Genomic DNA, 26002 nt, shown 5'->3' on the forward strand with positions numbered 1-26002 from the left:
ACCTATAAGATAATGGCGTTAGGAGGTGGATATTTGAAAGGTGATTAGGTAACAGGAGCAGGACTGTCGTGAGTAGGATTAGTGCCTTTATAAAAGAGTCTCTAGAGAGATCTCTCCTCTTTTCTACCACCCGAGGACACAGCAAAAAGACAGCTGTTTACAAGTCAGGACGTGAGCCCCTCCCAGACACTGAATCTGGAAGCATCTCGATCTTGGACTTCTCAGCTTCCAGAACTGAGAAAGATAAATTTCTGTTGTTTATATGCCACCTAGTTTATGGCATTTTGTTATAGTAGCCTGCAGGGACTAAGACAGAGAACTGGTACCAAGAAGTGGGGGCACTGCCATAACAAATACCTAAAAATGTGGAAGTGGCTTTGGAATAGGATAATGGGTAGAGATTGGAAGAGTTGTGAAGTGCATGCTAGAACAAACTTCTTAGAGAATACCTGAACAGATGTTGGTAGAAATATGGAAGGTAAAGGCCATGCTGATGAGATCTCAAATGGAAATGAGGAACATGTTATTGGAGGAAAGACCATCTTGTTGTGAAGTGGCAAAAAACTGTTCAAATTGTGTTCATGTCCAAGTATTTTGTAGAAGATAGAACTTGTGTAAGATGAAATTGGATATTTGAGAAAATATCTAAGCAAAATGTTGAAGGTATGGCTTGGCTTCTCTTGATGGCTTTTAGTAAAAGGCAAGAAGAGAAAAATGATTTAAAGATGAAATTGTTTATTAAAAAAGAAGCAGAACTTGAAGATTTGGAATATTCTCAGCCTATTCATTCTGAAAAGAATGAGAGAGAACACAAAGGATGTGGTCAAGATTAACTGATAGGGAGATTAGTTAGTTATTTAAACAGAAGCCAGGAACTATTGTCTAAGACAATAGAAGAATGATCCAGAGTCAATTTGCATTACAGGTCTAGGGTGCAAGAGCCCCAGCAAGGGTGGAGCCACTGGAGAGAGCCCTCATTAGGGCAATGCCTAGTGGAGTCATGGGGCCAGGGCCACTTTTGTGATCTCAGACAGGTAGAGCCACCAAAGTGAAATTCCATCCCCAGGGAGCTGTGGTCTCCAGACAGAGGAACAGAGCTGCCACACAGATTGGGCCACTTCAGAGAACTGCTACAAGAATGGGACCACCTAAAGTTGTGGGATTAGGGTTGTTTGGAACCTTGGCGGCCTATTTACTGACCTGAAAAGCTGTTGGGGAGCCACCCCAGTGGGGCCAGAATGTGAGACTCCTGGCTCAGTGAGTCTGGAAGGCAGGATTCCCACCTCAGTGTGCATGGAGGGTAGAGCATTAAGTCAAAGATTACCTTCAAACCCTAAGGCTTTGGAGCTACTTGGGATCTGTCACTCATTTCTTCTTTCCTATTTTCCCTTTTGGAATGGGAATGTCTGTCCTGTGCCTGTCACACCATTGTTTCTTGGAAATGTGTAACTTCTTTGATTTCATAAGTTCGCAGGTGAATGGGAATTTGCCTCCTGAGGCAAATCATACCTTAAGTCTCACCCATATCTGATTTAAGTAATATTTATATGAGACTTTGGACTTTAGACTTTTGAGTTAATGCTGGAGCAAGTTAAGATTTTGGAGCTATTGGGATGGGATGAATATATTTTGCAGGATTGAAGGACATAAATTTTGGGGGCCAAGGGACAGAGGGCTATGGTCCAAATGTTTGTGTCCCTCTAAAATTTATATGTAGAAATCCTTACCTCTAAGGTGATTGTATTAGGAGGTGGAATCTTTGGGAAGTAATTAGGTCATGGGGATGAAGCTTTCATGGATGAGATTAGTGCCCTTACAATAGAGACTCCAGAGAGCTCCTTTGCCCATTTTGCAATGTGAGGACACTGTGAAAGAGTGCTGTTTAGGACGCAAACCCTCACCAAATGCTGAATCTGCCAACACCTTGATCTTGGACTTCCAAGCCTCCCGAATTGTGAGAAATAAATTTCTGTGTTTCTAAGCCACTAAGTCTATGATATTTTTGTAGCAGTCTGAATGGACTATTGGAATAAGACAACCTTATTACCATCATCAGTAATCAACTTTCTCCTTCTTTTCCCAACCCCTGCTAGGGATGGACTCTGCCATATGTTATGTACAATGGCCTTGAAGAAGAAGGGGAGATTTAAGAGTAATTTCAGTATACCGTGTGGTTAGAAGTATGGACTTGAGTCAAACTATTGGGTTTATAATTCAGGGTCTGCCATTTACACGATATCTCTTTCTCTGGATAAGTGGATTATTCTTTCTGTGCCTAGCCTTCTTCATTTGTAAAACAGTGTATTAGTCTGTTCTCATGCTGCTAATAAAGACATAACCAAGACTGGGTAATGAGACTGGGTAATTTATAAAGTAAAGAGGGTTGAGGGACTCACAGTTCCACATGGCTGGGGAGGGCTCACAATCAAGGCAAAAGGCAAAGGAGAAGGAAAGGCATGTCCTATATGGCAGCAGGCAAGAAAGTGTGTGCAAGGGAACTCCCCTTTATAAAACCATCAGATCTTGTGAGACGTATTCACTATCACAAGAACATCATGGGAAAACCTGTCCCCATGATTAAATTATCTCTCACCAGGTCCCTCCCACGACATGTGGGGATTATGGGAGCTACAATTCAAGATGAAATTTGAGTGGGGACACAGCTAAACCATGTCAAATGGTGAGGTAATAAATAATATTTATTTTATAGAGTGGTTGTATTAAGTGATTTAATACATATATATTGTTTAGAATATTAAATGTATTAAAAAGCAGTTAACAGATATTATTGCAAATACATCGACTTTTGAATTAATCTTTCTTTTCTCATACTTAGAACTTATTTCATTTCTGTTTATATTTTTATCAGTTAATATTCCCTATATGGCTATGAGTTTCTCAAAGATAAGAATGCCTTATTCATGTAACACAAATGACCATAGATTTCCACTCTTCTTTACTACATATTACTTGCTTAGTGGTGTTTTGTTGTCATTTATATTCTTTTTTACATATTAGGGAGTTTATGGATGTTGTCTCATTTAGTTCTCAAAGAGCTTTATGAGCTAGGTAATATTTTCCACAACTCAAGAAGAAATGGAGGCTCAGAAATGTAGGTAACTTGTCTAAGGTCCTACAGCTAACATGAATCAGACCCAAGATTTGCACCCAGTTTGAATCACAGCCCATGTTCATATCCACTATGCTACATGGCTTCTTTTTATTTGTTTATTTTCATATATTTAGGAGGTATAAGTGCAGATTTCTTACTTGCATATATTGTATAGTGGTAAAGCCTGGGCTTTTAGTATACCCATCACCTGAATAGTGAATATTGTACCCAATAGGTATTTATTTTAACCCTCATTTCCCTCCAAACTTTTTGTGGACTCCGGTGTCTATTATTCTTCTCTGTATGTCCATGTGTACTAATTGTTTAGCTCCAATTTATAAGTGAGAACATGTGGTCTTTAACTTTCTGTCTGAATTATTTCACTTAAGAGAATGACTTCTAGTTCCAACTTTGTTGCTGCAAAAACACGATTTTATTTTTTTATGCCATAAAACACATGATTTTATGGTATATATATACCATAGAATATTATATATATATCACAGATATATACCATGGAATATTATATATATATCACATATATATACCATAGAATATTATATATCACACATATACCATAGAATATTTTATATATATATCACATATATATATCATATTACCATAGAATATATGTATCACGTATATATACCATAGAATATTATATATATACCATATGTATGTGATAAATATAAAACTTGTATATATACACACATACATATACCATAGAATATTATATATAATCACATATATATACCATATGTATATCACATTTTCTTTATACAATCATTTGTTAATGGACACTTCAGTTGATTCTGTGACTTTACTATTATGAATAGTGCTGTGACAAACCATACAAGGGCAGGTATCTTTCTGATGTAATAATACCTACTCTTGTATGTTTATCACAGTACTATTCACAATAGCAAAATAATAGAATTTGCTATAATCACAGTAGCAAAATAATACAATTTGCTATAATCCTACACAGTAGTGGGATTGCTAGATTGAATGGCAGTCCTATATTCAGTTCTTTAAGACATAGTCATACTGTTTTTCATAAATTTGCTACTAATTTACATTCTTACCAACAGTGTATAAGCATTCTCTTTTTCTCTGCATCCCTGCCAACATCTATTGTTTTCTGACTTTTTAATGACAGCCATTCTGACCAGTCTAAGATGGTATCTCTTGTGGTTTTGACTTGCATTTCTCTGTTGATTAGTTATGTTGAGCCCTTTTTCATGTTTGTTGGCTGCTTATATGTCTTCTTTTGAAACTTATTAGTTCATGTTCTTTGCTCCCTTTTTAATTGGGTTATTTGTTTATTTCTTGTTGAACTATCTGAGTTCTTTGTAGATTCTGAATATTAGCCCTTTGTTGGATGCATAGTTTGTAAATATCTTCTTCCATTCTGTAGCTTTTCTGTTTGTTCTGTTGATTGTTTTGCTTGTCAGAAGCTTTTAGGTTTAATTAAGTCTCATTTGTTTATCTTCATTTTTGTAGCATTTGTTTTTGAAGACTTAATTATAAATATTTTGCCAAGGCCAATGTCCAGAAGAGTTTTTCCCAGATTTTCTTCAAGGATATTGATAGTTTCAAGTTCTATATTTAGGTCTTTAATTAATCTTGAGTTGATTTTTGTATATGGTGAGAGGTATGGGTTCAAGTTTATTCTTCTGCAGATGGTTATCCAACTTTCCCAGCATCATTTATTGAATAGAATGTTCTTTCCTGAGCATATATTTTTGTTGACTTCATCAAAGATCAGTTGGTTGTAGGTATGTGGCTCTATTTCTGGGTTCTCCATTGTGTTCCATTGATCTATGTGACTATTTTTATTTTTATACTAGTACCTTCTGTTTTAGTCACTATAGCTTAGTAGTATAATTTGAAGTCAGGTAATATAAAGCCTCCAGCATTGTTCTTTTTGCTTAGGATTACTTTGACTATTTAAGCTCTTTTTTGGTTCCATATTAATTTTATGATTTATTTCCCTAATTCTGTGAAAAATGACATTGGTAACTCGATAGGGATTGCCTTGAATCTATGAATTGCTTTGGGCAGTATGGTCATTTTAACTACATTTATCCTTGCAATCTATAAGCATGGGATGTTTTCCCATTTGTTTATGTCATCTGCAATTTATTTTACTAGTGTTTTATAGTTCTCCTTATAGAGATACTTTACCTCCTTGGTTAAATATATTCCTAGCTATTTTATTTGTTTTATAACTAGTGTAAATGGAATTGCCTTCTGATTTTGTCTTTGGCTGGATCATTATTAGTGTATAGAAATGCCACTGATTTCTGTACATAGTTTCATGTCCTGAAACTACTCAATTCATTTATCAAATCTAAGAGTTTTTTGGTGGAGTCTCCAGATGTTACTAGATATAAGATCATATATCATCAGTGAACAAGGATCATTTGACTTACTCTTTTCCAATTTGGATGCCTTTTACTTTTATTTTTTTCTTGCCTGATTACTCCAGTGAGAACTTACAGTACTATGTTGAATAAGAGTGGTGAAAGTGGGGCTGGGTGCGGTGGCTCACATCTGTAATCCCAGCAATTTGGGAGGCTGAGATGGGTGGATCACCTGAGGTCAGGAGTTCAAGACCAGCCTGGCCAACATGGTAAAACCCCGTCTCAACTAAAAGTACAAAAATTAGCCAGGCATGGTGATGCGTGCCTGTAATCCCAGCTACTTGGGAGGCTGAGGCAAGAGAATCACTTGAACCCAGGAGGCGGAGGTTGCAGTGAGCTGAGATTGTACCATTGCACTCCAGCCTGGGCAAGAAGAGAGAAACTCCATCTCAAAAAGAAAAAAAAAAGAAAAAGAGGGTGAAAGTGGGCATCTTCTCTTGTTTCAGTTCTTAGAGGGAATGCTTTTAACTTTTCTCATTAAGTATGATGTTGGCTGTGGGTTTGTCATATATTGCCTTTTTTACATTGAGATATGTTTCTTCTGTGGCTAGTTTGTTGAGGAATTTTATCACAAAGCGATGCTGAATTTTATTTACTACTTTTTTTGCATCTATTGAGATGATCATTTGGTTTTTGTCCTCAACCCTGTTTATATAATGTATCACATTTATTGATTTGCATATGTTTAACCATCCGTACATCTCTGGAATAAATCCCACCTGATCCTGGTGATATGTTTTGACTCTGTGTCCCCACCCAAATCTCATCTGAATTTGTAATTTCCATGTGTCAGGGAAGGGCCCTGGTGGGAGGTGATTGAATCGTGCGAGCAGACTTCTCCTTTGTTGTTCTTGTATTAGTGAGTTCTCACAAGATCTGGTTGTTTCAAAGTGTGTGGCACTTCCCCCTTCACTCCCTCTTTCTCTCCTGCTATGCCATGGTAAGACATGCTTACTTCCCCTTCACCTTCTCCCTTGATTGTAAATTTCCTGAGGCTTCCCAGTCATGCTTCCCATTAAGCCTGTGGAACTGTGAGTCAATTAAACCTCTTTTCTTCACAAATTACCCAGTCTCAGGTAGTTCTTTATAGAAGTGTGAAAATTGACTAATACAGAAAATTGGTGCCCAAGTGACCTATTGCTATAAAGATACTTGAAAATGTGGAAGTGACTTTGGAAGTGGGTAATGGGTAGAGGTTGGAAGAGTTTAGAGGGTTAAGATAGGAAGATGGGGGAATGTTTGGAACTTCCTAAAGACTTGTTGAGTGGTTATGACCAAAATGTTGATACTGATATGAACAGTGAAGTCCAGGCTGAAGTGGTCTCAAATGGAGATAAGAAACCTATTGAGAACTGTAGTAAAGGTCACTCTTGCTATGCTTTAGCAAACAGACTGGTGGCATTTTGCTCCTGCTGTAGAAATCTATGGAACTTTGAACTTGAGAGAGATAATTTAAGGTATCTGGCAGAAGAAATTTCTAAGTGGCAAAGCATTCAAGATGTGGCCTGGCTGCTCCTAACAGTGTACAGTCATATGTGTTCACAAAGAGATGGTCTGAAATTGAAACTTACATTTCAAAAGGAAGCAGAGTATAAAAGTTTGAAAAATTTGCAGCCTGACCATGTAGGAGGAAAAAAAAAAACTTTTCTGAAGAGAAATTCAAGCCACTGGCTGCAAAAATTTGCATTAGTAAAAATGAACCAAATGTTAATTGCCAAGACAATGGAGAAAATGTCTCCAGGACATATCAGAGATCTTGACAGCAGTCCATCTTATCACAGGTCCAGAGGCCTAGGAGGAAAAAATTGTTTCATGGGCTGGGCCCAGGGCCTTGCTGCTCTGTGCAGTCTTGGGACATGGCACCCTGTATCCAAGCCACTCCAGCTCCAGCCATGGCTGTTGCTTCAGAGGGTGCAAGCCCCAAGCCTTGGCAGCTTCCATGTGGTGTTGGGCCTGTGGGTGTACAGAAGGCAAGAATTTGGGAACCTCCGCCTAGATTTTAGAGGATGTACGGAAAAGCCTGTATGTCCAGGCAGAAGTCTACTGCAGGGGTAGAACCTTCATGGAGAGCCTCTGCTAGGGCAGTGTGGAATGAAAATGTGGGGTTAAAGCCCCCACAGATTCCCCACTGGCGCACTGCCTAGTGGAGCTGTGAGAAGAGGGCCACTGTCCTCCAGACCCCAGAATGGTAGATCCACCAACAGCTTGCACCATGGGCCTGGAAAAGCCTCAGTCACTCAACACCAACCCATGAAAGCAGCCAGGAGGGGGGCTATACGCTGAAAAGCCACATGGGCAGAGCTGCCCAAGACCATGAGAACCCATCTATTACGTCAGTGTGCCCTGGATGTGACACATGGAGTCCAAGGAGATTATTCTGGAGCTTTAATATTTAATGACTGCCCTGCTGGGCTTTGGACTTGCATGGGGCATGTGGCCTTTTGTTTTGACCAGTTCCTCCTATTTGAAATGCAAGCATTTATCCAATGCCTGTATTCCCATTGTATCATGGAAGTAACTAACTTGCTTTTGATTTTACAGGCTCATGGACAGAAGGGACTTGCCTTGCCTCAGGTTAGACTTTGGACTTGGACATTTAGGTTAATGCTAGAATGAGTTAAGACTTTGGGAGACTGCTGGAAAGACATGACTGCATTTTGAAATGTGAGAAGAACATGAGATTTGGGAGAGGCAATATGGTTTCGCTCTGTGTCCCCACTCAAATCTTATCTTGAATTGTAATCCACATGTGTCAGGAAAGGGGCTTGGTGCTAGGTGATTAAATCATGGGGGTGGACTTTCCCCTTACTGTTCTTGTGATAATGAGTGAGTTGTCATGAGATATGGTTATTTGAAAGTGTGTGGCACAGCTCCTTTCTCTAACTTTCTCTTGCTCTCTCATGGTAAAATATGCTTCTTTCCCTTTCATCTTCTACCATGATTGTAAGTTACCTGAGGCTTCCCAGTCATGCTTCCTGTTAAACCTGTGAGTTATTTGTTATTTTTTTCCCTTCAAACTATAGGTTTAGTTCTTGTTTTTTGTAGTTCCTTGAAATGTGATGTTAGGTTTTTAAAATGATCTTTCTACTTTTTTGATGTAGGTATTTAATGCTAAAAAACTTCCCTTTTAGCACTGCTTCTGCTGTATCCCACAGGTTTTGGTATATTGTGTTGTCAATTTAACTCATAGAGAAAAATTTTAAAATTTCCAGCCTAATTTCTTCATTGACCCAGTGATCATTCAGGAAAATAATGCTTAATTTCCATGTATTTGTATAGTTTGTGAAGGTCTTCATTGTATTGATTTCTGGCTTTATTCCACTGTGGTCTGAGAAGATATTTGATACAATTTTGATTTTTAAAAAAAACTTTAAGACTTGTTTTATGGCCTAATACATGGTCTATCTTGGAGAATGTTCCATGTGCTGATGAGAAGAATGTGTATTCTGTAGTTGTTGGATATAGTTTTCTGTAAATGTCTGTTAAGTTTATTTAGTCTAAAATCCAATCTAAGCCTAATGCTTACTTGCTTATTTTTTGTCTTGATGATCTCTCTAGTGCTATGAGAGAGGTGTTAAAGTCCCCCACTATTATTGTATTGCTATCTCTTTTGTTAGGTCTGGTAATAGTGTGTGTGTGTGTGTGTGTGTGTGTGTGAGAATCTGAGTGCTCCAATGTTGGGTGCATGTACACTTAGAATTATTAGAATCTGTTTTTGAATTGATCACTTTGTCATTATATAATGATCTTCTTTTTTATTACTTTTTTTAATTTAAAATGTTCTATTTATTTAAATATAGGTAGTCCTGTTTGCTTTTGGTTTCCATTTGTGTGGAATATCTTTTTCCACCCCTTTACTTTTAGTTTATATGTGTCTTTACAGGTAAGGTAAATTTCTTGTAGGCAGCATATAGTTAGATCATGTTTTTTTGATTCATCTTCCAATCTGTATCTTTTAAGTGGAGAATTTAATCCATTTACATTCAAGGTTAATATTAACAGGTGAGGCTTTGTTTCTGTCATATTGCTAATTATTTTAAAGTTGTTTTATAAATTCATTTCTTTTTTCTGTCTTTTTGTCTTTGTGGTTTGATGAAATTCTATCTTATTGGCATTTGATTCTTTTCCTTCTTTGTGTGATTGTATTATGAATATTGTGAGTTTTATATTTTCATGTGTTTTTATGATGGTGAATAGCAACCTTTCATTTCCATGTTTAAGACACCTCTGAGCATTTCTTCTAGGTCTGGTCTAGTGGTGACAAATTCCTTCAGCATTTGTTTGTATGGGAAAGACTTTATTTCATTTATGAAGCTTTATTTGGCAAGATATGCAATTCTTGGTGAACAGTTTGAGGTTTTCTGCTAAAAAGTCCACTGTTAGTCTGATGGGATTTCCTTTATAGGTGACTATATGCTTTTCTCTTTTTAATTTTAAAAATCTTTTATTCACTTTGACTTTAGACATTTCAAATATAGTATGCTGTGGTGAATTCCTTTTTGAATGTATTTGACTGGGCATTGGTGGGCCTTCTATGTCTGGATTTCTGACTCTCTTGCTAGACATGGGAAGTTTTCATTGATTATTTTCTTAAATAGATTTTCTGAGCTTTTTATTCTCTCTTTCCCCTAGGGAATATCAACAATTTGTAACTCTGATTGTTTTATGTGATTCCAGATGTCTTGAAGACTTTGTTCATTTTTTTTTTTTTTTTTTTTTTTTGCCTGCTTGGATTAGTTTTAAAAAAAACTGTCTTTAAGTTCTGAGATTATTTCTTCTTCTTGCTCTGGTCTATAATTAAATCTTTTGAATGTCTTTTGTATTTCTTTCAATGAATTTATTTCCAGAATTTCTGCTTTTGTTTTCCTAAAGTTATCTATCTCCTTGGTAAATTTCTTACTTATATTCTGAATTGATTTTCTGATTTCTTTGTATTGGTTTTCAGATTTCTCTTGCATCTGATTGAGCTCCTTTTAAATCAATATTTTAAATTTTTATCTGGCATTTCAGGGAATTCTTTTTAAATGGAATATGTTGCTAAATAATCATTGTAGTCCTTTGGTAGTGTCATATTTCTCTTTTTTTCATGTTTTCTATATTCTTCCATTGATATCTGTGCATCTGGTATAGCAGTTACAAGTTTTAATTGTAGGGCAGAATTTTTTCCTGAAAATGTACGTATGTTGTTGATTCAGTAGTACACTTTGGCTTTAATTTTGTGTAACTTATGATAGTATAATCTTTGTGTGACTACTTTGGTTGTGCACAGGGTCAGTGGTATCTGTAATTTCTTCAGTGGTTTAGGGTATAGTTATTAGATGAGGTTGTGGTGAAGTTTTTCTGGGAACTTTATCACCAACTGATCCAGTCTTTTGGCCCCAGTGGTGGAAGCAGTTGGGCGAATGTGTCTATTTTTAGGCCCCAGAGCAGCAACCACTAACACACTGGCTCTGGTGTTAGTGGCTTCTGAAGGGCTGATTCTTGGGCCTCCAGATAACTTGCTTATAAGCCAGTAGTGAGAGTGGTGAGCCAAGTGTGTGGGTGGGTTCTCAGACCCTTGGGCAGCTGGTGTCATGCAGGTGATTGCAGTGGCAGTGGTAGAGCAATCCAGTGGGACCCAAGCAGTCCATATTGGTGTTCCTGGTAGCTGTGATAGGTTGGGTGAGCTAGTCCCCAATCCTACAGTGGCCTATGGCAGAGCACTGGGTATTGTTCTAAGTGTGCTTATGAGAGCTTGGTCTTCCCTGTCCATCCCCCAGCTGGGTGGTGGCCTCAGCTGCATCACCTTGAACTTGGCCCATGTTAAAATGGTGCCAGTCATGGGCTTGTGACCAGAGAGGGCCCCACACTCAGGTAAGCAGCCTGGGTAAGAAGCTGTATAAGGAGTGTGGTCTGCTCAAATCTCAGTTTCACAGGAGCCCATTGCAGGGAAATGGATATTGTCCGAGGTACTCATAGGAGAGTCCACTTTCCTTGCCCCTCTTTGGTTGGGTGGTGGCTGCTGCTGCATCACCCTGAACTCAGTCTGAGGGTGAGGTGCAGCCCAGTGTTAAACTCTGAAAATGGCACCTTGGGCACGTGACAAGAGATGGAAAAGCCCATGAAGCAAGCAGGGGGGCATGAAGCTGCGGGGAATGTAGTCCATTTGCATCTCAGTCTCACAGCAGCCCATTGCAGGGCAGTGAATATTGTCCTAGATATATGCATAGGAGAGCTGGGCCCCCTGTCCTTCCTTGGCTAAGTGGGAGCTGCAGACATGTCAGCTTAAACTCAGCCTGAAGGTGGAGGGTAGCCTGGAATTAAACTCTCGAAATGACACCTTGAGGGGCAGGGATCCTCCCAGGTAAGCGGTGTGGGAAGAAGTTTTGTGGAATGTGGCCTGCTCACAACTCAGTCTCACAGCAGCCTATTGCAGGGTATTATCCTAGATGTGTTTAGGAGGGCCTGTGTGTTAATCCATTCTCTTACTACTACAATGACATATCTGAGACTGGGTAGTTTATGGAGAAAAGAGGTTTAATTGACTCATAGTTTTGCAGGCTGTACAGGAGGCTTGGCTGCAGAGGCCTCAGGAAACTTAGAATCATGGCAGAAGGGGAAGAGGAAGGAGGCACGATCTTCACATGATGGAGCAGGAGAGAGAGGACAAGTGAAGGGGGAAGTGCTATACACTTTAAACCAGATCTTATGAGAACTCACTCACTATCATGAGAACAGTAAGGGGTATGTTCACCCCCAGGATCCAGTCACCTACCAGGCCCCTCCTCCAACAGTGATGATTACAATTTATCATGAGATTTGGGCAGTGACACGAGCCAAACCATATCAGCCTGGTTTCCCTGAGGACCAGAGAGGGTGAGGTCTCTCCTAGGCATGTAGTATGGGCAAGAAGATGTGGGAAGTGCAGTCTTCTCATGTCTCAGTCTCAACAGCAGCTCATATTGGGGCAGCAGGGTCACTTCCAGGGGTGTGTGAGAGTCTCACTCTCCCTCATTGGAGCAGTGCAGTGGTCACAGCCATGTCTGTAGATCCTGATATCTAGCCTTTCAAAATTGCACCCTGCTGAGGCTGCTCTAGGTCTGGGTGCCCATGGGATTCTCTGTGGGCTCCCTTTCTGGAGCAACATCTGTGTGCAATCTTTAGGCAACACCATGTGTCAGACCCAGTGGGTCAAAGGTTTTTCTTGTACCCAAGATCATAAAAGCCAAGCCCTGTGGTTTTCTCTCTTACTGTTTCCCTGCATCTAGGAATCTCTCCTGGCTATCTGTCAATTTCCAGATGGGCAAGCTGCCTCAAACCCTTTCCTTACTTCTGTTGATTTCCATCTCTTCTCTGGTGAATGTTAGCATTCTCTCATAGACAATCTGTTTGGAATGTGAGTATCTACTTACTATTCTGATTCTTCTCCATGGAGGAGGCACATACTACCTGCATCCAGTAAGCCACCTTGATCCAAAATCTAGCTTCTTTTTGCTATTGTACAGGAGCAGCAATGGATTGGTCAAAGTGACTAGATTGCCAGTGAGTTAAATACGCATGACTGAAAATCAGCACTCCTTACCTAGCCTGTTCTCAGTAAGGTCTCGGTTCTCAGTAGAGTCTGCCAAATGGGTTAATTTATACTAGAGGAGGCTGCACCTGCTCATCCCATCTCATGTGCATTCACCTCCTCCTGATGGGTACTCTTTTTTCCAACTTTCCATGGCCACCTTTGCCTGAAGATTCAGCTATAAATCCTTTTTCAAACTTGACAAGCACAGCCTTTCAAAACATAACCCTAACTTATTTTACCAATCTTGTTGCTCACATAACTCTGTATTATGTGCTTTAGCTAGTAGACAATTTGATGCTTCCTTTTCAAATCTTTTGTTTATCCTGTTCTTACAGTTAGCAGTTTCCTCTCTCTAGCTATCCTGCCTCTTCTCTCTTATCTTTCTTTTATTTTCTTGTTATTTTTGAATATATAGATATTATTTATTAATTTATCTGTTTTCTTCAGCTTCATAACATTTGTGTGTCATTTATAAACTTTAGAACTTTGTTAGAAGTTTAATTTCTCTTCTGTTTTTATAGTGAGTAGAGAGAATTATTTTCACATTTATATTGCTCTAAATCATGCTAGCCAAGGAATAATTTATCTCATTAATTTATAACAAAATCTGTTTGTCACAGCATGTGAAATATGAAAACACCATATAGAATTACACAGTATATTCTATTTTCTAAATAAACATATGGATGCATTTTATTTTACAACTTGAATTATATTATCTCTATTACTTATTCAAGGATATGGAATAATTTTTACTTTCTGCTTCAAGACTACAGATTGAGCTCATGTAGTGCATATCTTTTCTTTCTGAGACACCATTAAAATCACAATAAAGAAATAAAAAGCTTTTAAACTTACAACAAAGAAGAGGATAGGAGAATTCTACAGGAAACAGGATATTTCAACACAATTTTTGCAAATAGAAATGAGATAGATGAGTTTATCTTGATAAGCCAAAGCATAGGAAGCTTCCACTGTAAATATTTATGAAAAGTTTTACAGTGGAAGAGGGTTACAGACTAAGAGATTGCAAGATAAATGAATAGCAAGAGTGAAAAATGAGTCCTAAATTAGTGGCATTAATTGGTGGTTTTCTGGGGTCATGATGAAAGTACTCAACAACTGATACAATAAATAATATTAATTAGTCAATTGGATATTCACGAGAAACATCAAACCCTATCAATGCATACTGACTAATTACAACTCTTGTATGCTTACACATGTAACAGTTTACTTGAGCATAGAATGGCTAGAAGCTTAGTATTTTACCCTGGCCAAACAAACAGAAAGACAAAAACATAAAACATGGGCAAAACCCAAAACCAATAGCTATTTCTTCTTTACAGTAATGTTAGGAGCTGAATAGGGGTACCTAGAGTGGATAATATGTCTTTTGTCTATTTAGGAGACCCTGGTTCTGTGCCAAGGATGCCTATTTATAGTGGATCCAAGAGCCTGCTGGTCAACAAGCCCTGCCAGGGTGCTAAAAACATTAGGCATTTGAGAAAGGCTTGAAACATAAAAGAGAAAGATGAAGATGATTGAACAGGATAACCGTGTCCTAGGGGAAATAGAGATATTTCAGGTAATAGAAGATAACTTAAAAAATATTTCAGTTGAGAAGTTCAAAATAATTGAAATATATTACATCCCTAAAATAACAACAGTGTGCAAAGAAATTCAGAAAAGAATCTAAACTAAAGTGGAGGAAGTCTGCCACAGAGAGAATGAAAGAGGAATATAGAAAATATGAAAAGGAAAATAAAAAAATGTAGAGTATAACTTTAAGAGTTTCAGAAACTTGCTATTATAATATCCAGAAAAAAAAAACTAAGGCAGGTTACAGTATATTAAAGCTATAGGGGCACAGCAAGATGGCAGAGTAGAAGCCTACATTGTATGTCTCCACTGATGGAACACCAAATTTTAACAACTATCTGCACACAGTAAAGCACCATCACAAGAACCCCAAATCAGGTGAGCAGTCACAGGACCTGGTTTTAACTTCATATCATTAAAAAAGACATTGAGGACAAAACAGACATCTTGAATCACAGACACCACAACTGCTCCATTTCCTGGAAGTGACCGTCTGGCCTGCAGAGAGACTCTGCTCACTTTGGGGAGGGAAAGCACAGCACCTGGGGGACTTTGCATTGATCTCAATGTTTCCCTGTCACAGCAGAGAATAAAGCCATTCTTGGCTTAGCCAGTCCCCACATACAGAGGGAACATTTGGACCAGCCCTAGCTAGAGGGAATTGCCCATCCCAGCAATTGGAACTTCAGTTTCTCAGCAAGCCTTGGCACCATGAGCTGAAGTGCTCTGGGATCCCAGGTAAACCTGAAAAGCAGTCGAGGACACCTAGGACACAAGGACTGCAATGACTAGGCAACTCAGTGCTAGGCTGGGCTTAGAGCCAGTGAACTAAGGTGGCACATGACCTAGGGAGACTCCAGTAGGTATGGTTAAGGAAGGGCTTGCACCATCTTTCCCTCAACCCCAGGCAGTACAGCTTATAGCAATGAAAGTGACTCCCTTGCTTCTGCTTAAGAAGAGGAGAGCAAAGTGTATGGAGGACTTTGTCTTGTCTCTTTAGGTACCAGTGCAGCCACAGTAGGATAGGGCACTGAGCAGACTCATGAGCCCCCCTCTCCAAACCCTAGCTCCCAGACAACATGCATCTTAGATTCCACCTCAACCACAGTGAGGTAGAGAAACAAGCTGGGCATTGGGGTCCTCAAATTCAGGCCTAGACTCGTGGACAACATTTCTGATCCTGTCCTGGGCAACAAAGGAGCCCACTGCCCTGAAGAGTGAGTCCCAGGCAGCATTCACCACAAGCTGATGAAAGAGCCCTTGGGCTTTAAGCAAACATTGCCAGTAGCCTGGCAGAATGCCCCGTGGACCAGTAGTGGTGGTGACGGCCGCAGGGAGAGGCTCCTCTGCCTGTGGAAAGGGGAAGGAAAAGTGGGAAGGACTTTGTATTGTGGTTTGAGTGCCAGCTTAGCTACAGTAGAATAGAGCAACTGGTAAATTGCGGAAATTTTTGACTTCAATCTCTGGCTCCCAGGCAGCATCTCTGGACACATTCAGGCCCTGGGGGAAATCGCCATCCTGAAGAGAAGGGCCTTGGGCAAGGTCCAGTGCTGTGCTGGTTTCAGGTCTAACCCAGAGCAGTTCCAATGTTGGTGGCCACGGAAATGCTTACATCATCACACCCCCAGTTCCAAGTGGCTCAGTAGATGGAGAATCTATATGTTTGTGAGAAAGTAAGGGGAAAGAAAATCCCAAAGTCTCTGCCTGGTAATCCAGAGAATTCCTTTGAGTCTTATGCAAGACCACCAAGGTGGTACCTCTGTGAATGTGCAAAAACCACAGCATTATTAGGCTTGGGGCCTAAGTCCAATTAAATACTTGGAAAGCCTTCCCAAGAAAGACAGGCACAAACAAGCCCAGACTGAAGACTACCATAAATAGCTAACTCTTCAATACCCAGACAATGAAGAATATCTACAAGCATCAAAACCATCCAGGAAAACAAGACCTCACCAAATGATCTAAATAAGGCACCAGGGACTAATTCTGGTAAAACAGAGATATGTGGCCTTTCAGACAGAGAATTCAAAATAACTGTGTTGAGGAAACTTGAAGATAACACAGAAAATGAATTCAGGATTCTATCAGATACAGTTAAAAAGACTGAAATAATTAAAAAGAATCAAGAAGGAATTCTAGAGTTAAAAAATGCAATTGACATTCCCAAGAAGGCATGCCTTTTAGTAGCAGAATAGATTATGCAGAAGAAAGAGTTAGTGAACTTGAAGACAGGCTCTTTGAAAATACAAAGTCAGAGGAGACAAAGAAAAAATAATACAAAACAGTAAAGCTCACCTATAAGATCTAGAAAATAGCCTCAAAAGGTCAAATCATAGAGTTCTTGGCCTTAAGGCCTCTTCTTCTTTAAAGAAGAGGTAAAGAAAGAGATGGGGTGGGAAATTTATTCAAAGGGATAATAACAGAAAACTCCCCAAACCTAGAGAAAGATATCAACATTCAAGTAGGAGAAGGTTATAGAACACCAAGCAGATTGATCCCAAAGAAGACTACATATAGGAATTTAATCAAACCCCAAAGGTCAAGTATAAAAAAGGGATCCTAAAAGCAGCAAGAGAAAAGAAACAAATAAGATACAATGGTGCTTCAATACATCTGGTAGCAGACTTTTCAATAGAAACCTTACAGGCCAGGAGAGAGTGGCATGACATATTTAAAGTTATGAAAGAAAAAACACTCTTACCCTAGAATAATGTATTAAGTGAAATATCCTTTAAGCATGAATGAGGTGTAAAGACCTTCCCAGGCAAACAAAAGCTGAAGGATTTTATCAACACCAGACCTGTCCTACAAGAAATCTAAAGGGAGTTCTTTAATCTGAAAGAAAAGAATGATAATGAGTGAGAAGAAATCATTTAAAGGTACAAAAGTCCTGGTAATAATAAACACACAGAAAACCACAGAATAGTGTAATACTGTAATTGTGGTATGTAAATTTCTCTTAAGTAGAAAGAATAAATTATGAATCAATCAAAAAGAATAACTACAACACATTTTCAATAAGTAGACAGTACAATGAGATATAAAGATAAGCAATAACAAAGTTAAAATGCAAGAAAATAAAGTTAGAGTTTTTATTAGTTTTCTTTTTGCATGTTTGTTTATGCAATCAGTGTTAAGTTGTCATCAGTTTAAAATAATAGATTATATGACAGTATTTGGAAGTCTTGTAGTAACATCAAATTGAAAAACACACAATGGATACACAAAAAATAAAAAGCAAGAAATTAAAGCATACCACCAGAGAAAATCACCTTCACTAAAAGACAGGAAGGAAGGAAAGAAGAAAGAGACGACTGGGAAACAACCTGAAAACACATAACAAATGGCAGGAGTAATTCCCTATTTATCAATAATAACATTGCATGTAAATGGACTAAACTCTCCAATAAAAAGACATACACTTGCTGAATGGAAGATCCAATGATCTATGCTTACAGGAAACACACTTCACCTATAAAGATATACATAGACTGAAAATAAAGATATGGAAAAAAGATATTCTATTCCAATGGAAACAAAAAAAGCAATAGTGTTATACTTATTAAGACAAAATAGATTTCAAAACAAAAACTGTAAGAAGAGACAAAAAAGGTCACTATATAATGATAAAAGGATCAATTCAGCAACAGAATATAACAACTTTAAATATATATGCACCAAACACTGGAGCACCCAGATATATAAAACAAATATTATAGCTAAAGAGAGAGATACATCTCAATACAATAATAGCTAGAGACTTGAACACTTACATTCCACATTGGACAGATCTAGACAGAAAACAACGAAGAAGCTTTGGACTTAATCTGCACTATAGAACAAATTGGCCTAAGAGATATTTACAGAACATTTTATCCAATGGCTACAGAATACACATTCTTCTCCTCAGCACATAGATTATTCTCAAGGATAAACCATATGTTAGGTCACAAAACAAGTGTCAAAACATTCAAAAATTGAAATACGCATCTTCTCTAAAGATAATGGAATAAAACTAGACACCAATAAAGAGGAGTTTTGAAAATGATGAAAACACATGAAAATTAAACAATATGCTTCTGAACAACCAGGGGGTCAATGAATAAATTAAGAAGGAAATTGAAAACTTTCTTGAAACAAATTATAACGGAAACACAACATACCAAAACCTATGGGATACAGCAAAAGCAGTACTAAGAGAAATTTATAGCTATAAATGCCTACATCCAAAAAAAAAAAAGCTTAAATAACCTAATAGCACATCTTAATAAACTGGAAAAACAAGAGGGAACCAAATACAAAATTAGTAACAGAAAACAAATAATAACCAGGGGTGGTGTCTAACTCCTGTAATCCCAGCACTTTGAGAGGCTGAAGCAGGCAGATCTCCTGAGGTTAGGAGTTCAAGACCAGGCTGGCCAAAATGGTGAAACCCCATCTCTACTAAAAATAAAAAAATTAGCTGGGTGTGGTGATGCATGCCTGTAGTCCCAGCTACTCAGGAGGCTGAGGCAGGAGAATCACTTGAACCTGGGAAGCAGAGGTTGCAGTGAGCCAAGATCACACCACTGCACTCTAGCCTGGATGACAGAGTGAGACTTTGTCTCAAAAAAAAAAGAAGGAAAGAAAAATAATAAAAGAGCATAAATAAATAAATTTGAAATGAATAAAACAATACAAAAGATCAATGAACCAAAAATTTGGCTTTTTGAAAAGTTAAACAAAATTGACAAACCTTTAGACAGACAAACTGAGAGAAAAGGAGAGAAGATCCGAATATATAAAATCAGAGATGAGAAAGGAGACATCACAGCTGATACCACAGAAATTCAAAGAATCATTAATGGCTACATTGAGCAACTATATGCCAGTATATTTAAAAAAACTAAAAGAAATGGGTAAATTCCCTGACAGCTATAACCTATTAAGATTGAACCATTAAGAAACCCAAAACCTGAACATACCAACAACAAGTAATGAGATTGAACCCATATTAAAATGTCTTTCAGTAAAGTAAGCCTAGGACCCAATGGCTTCACTGTGAATCCTATCAAACATTTAAAGAAAAGCTAATACCAATCCTACTCAAACATTCTGAAAAATAGAGAAAGAGGGAGTATTTCCAAACTCATTCTACAAGGCCAGTATTATCCTGATACCAAAAGCAGACAAAGACAGATTCAAAAAAGAAAACTGCAGGCCAATATCTCTGATGAATATTAATGCAATGATTCTCAAGAAAATACTAGCAAACTGAATCCAACAATACTTTGTAAAGATTATTTATCATGACCCAGTGGGATTTATCCCAGGGATGCAAGGATGGTTCAACATATGCAAAACAATGAATGTAATATATCATTTCAAGAGAATGAGGAACAAAAACCATATGATCGTTTCAGTTGATACTAAAACAGAATCTGATAAAGTTTAATATCCTTTCATGATAAATGTTTCGGGAAGTCAGGGACCCCGAATGGAGGGACTGGCTGAAGCTGCGGCAGGAGAACATAAATTGTGAAGATATCATGGACATTTATTAGTTCCCCAAATTAATACTTTTATAATTTCTTACGACTGTCTTTACTGCAATCTCTGAACATAAATTGTGAAGATTTCATGGACACTGATCATTTCCCCAATCAATACTCTTGTAATTTCCTATCCCTGTCTTTAATCTCTTAATCCTGTCATCTTAAGCTAAGCATGTATGTCACCTCAGGACCCTGTGATGATTGTGTTATCTGTACAAATTGTTTGTAAAACGTGTGTTTGAACAATATGAAATCTGGGCATTCTAAAAAAGAACAGGATAATACGATTTTCAGGGAACAAGGGAGATAACCATGAGGTCTGACTGCCTGCAGGGCCGGGCAGAACAGAGTCATATTTCTCTTCTTGCAGAAAGCGAATAGGAGAAATATCGCTGAATTCTTTTCCCAGCAAGGAATAACCCTGGGAAAGGAATGTATTCCCAGGGGAGTTCTATAAATGGCCACTCTGGGAGTGTCTGTCTTATGTGGTTGAAGATAAGGGATGAAATATGCCCTGGTCTCCTGCAGTGCCCTCAGGCTTGCTAGGATTAGGAAATTCCAGACTGGTGAATTCTAGTCAGACCGGTTGTCTGCTCTCAAACCCTGTTTCCTGTTAAGATGTTTATCAATGACAATGCATGCCCAGTGGGACATGAAACCTCATCAGTAATTCTAATTTTGCTCTGGCCTTGTGATCTTGCTCTGCCATTTGCCTTGTGATCTTTTATTGCCTTTTGAAGCATGTGATCTCTGTGACCCACTCTCTATTCGTTCACTCCCTCCCCTTCTAAAATCCCTAATAAAAACTCACTGGTTTTGCAGCTCGAGGTCACCATCAGGGTCCTACCAATATGTGATGGCACCCTCGGAGGCCCAGCTATAAAATTTCTCTGTTTGTGCTCTTTCTCTTTATTTCTCAGACAGACCGACACTTAGCAAAAATAGAAAAGAACCTACGTTGAAATATTGGGGGCTGGTTCCCCTGATAGATTAAAAACCCTAAAAAAATTGGGTATAGAAGGAATATATCTCAACATAATCAAAGCTGTATATGACAGACCCAAAGCTAGTATCATATTGCAAGAGGAAAAATAAAAAGCCATTTCTTTCAAATCTAGAACATGACAAGGATGCCTTCTTTCGTAACTGTTATTTAAGACAGTACTGGAAGTCTTAGCTAGAATAATCAGACAAGAGAAAGGAATACAGAGCACTCAAATTGAAAAGGAAAAAGTCAAATCATCCTTGTTTGCAGATGATATAATCTTATATTTGGAAAAACCTAAAGAATCCACGAGAAAACTATTAAAACTGGTAAAACCAATTTAGTAAAGTTGCAGGATATAAAATCAATACACAAAAATCAGTAGCATTTCTACATGCCAACAGTGAACAAACTGAAAAACAGAAATAAAAAGGTAATCCCATTTACAATAGCCACAAATAAAATTAAATACCTAGGAATTAACCATGGAAGTGAAAGATCTTTACAAATGAAATGTATAAAGCACTGATGAAAGAAATTGAAGAGATACCAAAAATGAAAAGATATTTCATGTTCATGGATTGGAAGAATCAATATTATTAAAATATCCATACTACTCAAAGCAGTCTACAGAGTCAATGCAATCTCTATCAAAATACCAATGACATTCTTCACAGAAATAGGAAAAACCATCATAAAATTTATATGGAATCACAAAAGACCATAACAGCAAAAGATACCTTGAGCAAAAAGAACAAAACTAGTGGAATCACATTACTTGACTTAAAATTATACTATAGAGCTATAAAGAGTAAAACAGCATGGTACTGACATAAAAACAGACACATAGACCAAATGACCAGAATAGAGAACCCAGATACAAATTCACACACCTGCAGTAAACTAATTTTTAACAAACATGACAAGAAAATTCACTGGGGAAAAGACAGTCACTTCAATAAATGGTGCTTGGAAAACTGGCTATGCAAAAAATTGAAACTAGATCCCTATGTCTCACCACATACAAAAATAAAATCTAAATGGATTAAAAACTTAGAAATCTAAGACCTCAGACTATAAAAATACTACAAAAAATTGAGGACACTCTCTAGACTTTGGTCAGGGCAAAAAATTATTGAGTAATACCCCCCAAGCACAGGCAACCAGAGCAAAAAGGAACAAATGGGATCATATCAAGTTAAAAAGCTTTTTTAGAGCAAATTAAACAATTAAGAAAGTGAAGAGACAACCCATAGAATGGGAGAAATATTTGCAGACTACCCATATGACAAGGAATTAATAACCAGAATATACAGGGGCCTCAATAACTCTGTAGGAAAAAAAATTAATAATTCAATTAAAAATGGGCAAAAGATTTAAATAGAAATTTTTCAAAAAAAGACATACAAATGGCAAACAGGCATGTAAAAACGTGCTCAATTTCTTTTTAGAGAAAAGTGCTCACTTCTCATCAGAGAAATGTAAATCAAAACTACAATGAGATATCTCACTCAGCTAAAATAGCTTTTATTCAAAATGTAGGCAATAACAAATGCTGGTGAGAATGTGGAGAGAAGAGAACCCTCATATACTGTTGGTGGCAATGTAAATTATTACAACCATTATGGAAAACAGTTTGGAGGTCCCTCAAAAAACTAAAACCAGAAATAACATATAATCCAGCAATCCCACTGCTGGGTATATACCAAAAAGAAAGCAAATCAGTATATCAAAGAGATATTTGTATTCCCATGTTTGTTACAGCACTGCTTACAGTAGCCAAGACTTGGAACCAACCTTATTGTCCATCAAGAGATGAATGGAAAAGGAACACGTGGTACATACACCCGATGGAGTCCTATTCAGCCATAAAAATGAATGATGTTCTGTTATTTGCAACAACATGGATGGAACTGGAGGTCATTATGTTATGTAAAACAAGTCAGGCATGGAAAGACAAACATCATATATTCTCACATATTTGTGGGTTCTAAAAACTAAAACAATTGAACCCATGAAGATAGAGAGTACAAAGATGGTTACCAGCTGCTTGGAAGGGTAGTGGGGTGGGGGTGGAAGGACTGTAGGGGTTGGGGATGGTTAATGCATAAAAAAAAATGGTTAGAAAGAATGAATAAGAACTGGTATGTGATAGCACAACCGGGAGACTATAGTCAATAATAATTTAATTGTACATTTTAAAATAACTAAGAGTATAATTGGATTGTTTGTAACACAAAGGATAAATGCTTGATGAGATGGATACTTAATTTTCCATGATGTGGTTATTCTGCATTGCATGCCTTTACCAAAACACCTCATGTACCCTGTAAATATATATACCTACTGAGTACCCACAAAAATTAAAAGTAAAAAAATTTAAAAATAATAATATATATTATATTACAATATAAATCTTGTAACTAAAAAGGAATGTAGTTTATATTTTCCAAAGTCCAGCAAATACCTAATATGATTTAAAAAATAAAAAGAACTACCTCTGACTTATTCTTGTGAAGTTTCAGAAAATAAAGATAAAAAGTCCTAAATCTTTCAAAAAGCCATCCAATAAAGAGATCAAAATCAGTTGGAATCAGAACTTTACCCATAATGCTGAATGCTGGAAGCCAAGCAACAATTTTTAAATTCTAACAGAAAACAGTTTCAAGCCAAAACCTCAATACCAATCAAATTATTCAATAAACATATGTATATTTTTATGCAACTCAGAAAACTACTTCTCCACACCATTTTTTAAAGTAGTTACTTTGGATGTGCTTAAATAAAGTGGGTGGGTTAACTAAGAAACAACACATGTATTCCAGGACACTAATTGAGATCCAACTCTGAAGAACAATGACATGAAGCCCCCAGACAATTTCATTGAAGCAGGACTAGAAAGCATTTTTACTTACTGGCACAGGTAGATGGAGGGGTCCAGATGTTATCCACATATAAAGGTGCATTGCACGTTGGAGTAGTGTGCTAGACTGGATAAATCTAAGGATATGACAAAGCAAAGAAGGAAAGGAAAAAATAAAGACAATTAAACAATCCACGACAAGTAAAAATAAAAATAAATAAGTTATATAAGAGAAGACAACAATAACACCCTAAGTAGACAAGTGAAAAATATTTACATAGTTTAAATAAAGTGAATGTTGTTCTTAAAAAAATATCTAACATGTTGAATCAACCTACTGACAAACTGTGGAAAGATACATTGTCAATCTTAAAACTTAAAAGTAGTAAAGGTCCTGAGAATAGATGTTGAAGGTGGAAGGCAAACAGAAGTGAGCAGGTAGACAGGAGTGATAATGTCTTTATAAGGATAGAGCTGAGATTGACTACATGTGGTTGGTGGAGTAAATAACAGAGGAACTAAAAGTAGGAATATAACTAGACTGGGTGGTTAGCATGGGGAAGGGAAGAAAGGGGATGGTGACTGTTTGGTTTGTGAATGAGCTAAAACATTTTCTTGTGTAGTAAGAATTCCATATGCAATTCCTAATGTTCATAGATAAGTATTGGTTTAAGGATATTATTTAGAGACTCAAGGACACCTGAAGAACTACAAAAAGAAACAGTTTGAACTTGTTGCCTTTAGAGGAATAGAGGTGGATGGACAGGAGTAGGGTAGAAATTATTTAACATTTTAATTTTGTGCATGTATTGATTTGATAGGCACAAAAAGGTAAAGTGGAAACAACTGAAAAGAGTCATTCAGGAAAGATTTTATTAAGATTTTTGCTTAAGCTTGTTGAGTGTGTGTACATTCAAATGATCTGTGAGAGTATTTATATACTGTATGTGAAAAAATACTTTTGTGAATTCCATCTCATACGGAGATGCTGGTCTTAAGATTTTTTTCCCCCAGTTTGGTAACTTCAGGCAAGTCAATGGGTATTTCAAAATCTCTGTCTACTCAGCAGTAAATTGGGGGTATCAGATCAGAGATGGTTCTGTAAGTTTTGTGTGTGTTTGAAATAGTGATATGGTTTGGCTCTGTGTCCCCACCCAAATCTCATCTTGTAGCTCAATAATTCCCACGTGTTGTGGGAGGGACCCAGTGGGAGATGATTGAATAATGGGGGCGGGTCTTTCCTTTGCTGTTCTCATGATAGTGAATGGGTCTCACAAGATCTGATGATTTTAAAAACGGGAGTTTCTCTGCACTAGCTCTCTTTTTCCTGCTGTCTTCCGTGTAAGACGTGACTTGCTCCTCTTTGTCTTCTGCCATGATTGTGAGACCTCCCTAGCCATGTGGAACTGTAAGTCCAATAAACGTCTTTCTTTTGTAAATTTCCTGGTCTCGAGTTTGTCTTTATCAGCAGCGTGAAAATGGACTAATACAAATAGTAAATCTTTATTGCAGTTTTAAAGGTGTGCTTTATTTCTTAATTAGAATCCCTTTGGTGTCTTAATTTCTACCTTTTTTCTATTTTCTTATTCCTATCCTTAAGTCCGTTGTAGAATTTTTTTTTTTTTTTTTTTTTTTTAGTTGTAGAAATTTTTTAATACAAAATGTGTAGAGATATTCATTTAATACTCAAAAAGGTATAAGATGAATTCTTGAATTTTTTTGAGACAGTCAAAAAAGATGTCTAACCTACATTTGAAATGTGTCATTATAACATAATTGAAAATATGACAATACTAAAAAAAAGAAAGATAAGTGTTGAAGCCAGTAGCTGCATTTTCAATATGATAATCTATTTCCATTTACAACATTTTTTTTTTTTTTTTTTTTTTTGCTGATGTCTGTACTTGTGAGTGTATAAGAAAGTTTCT

The sequence above is a fragment of the Gorilla gorilla genome, chromosome 22 (assembly GCF_029281585.2).
Source record: "Gorilla gorilla gorilla isolate KB3781 chromosome 22, NHGRI_mGorGor1-v2.1_pri, whole genome shotgun sequence".
Taxonomy (NCBI): Eukaryota; Metazoa; Chordata; class Mammalia; order Primates; family Hominidae; genus Gorilla; species Gorilla gorilla.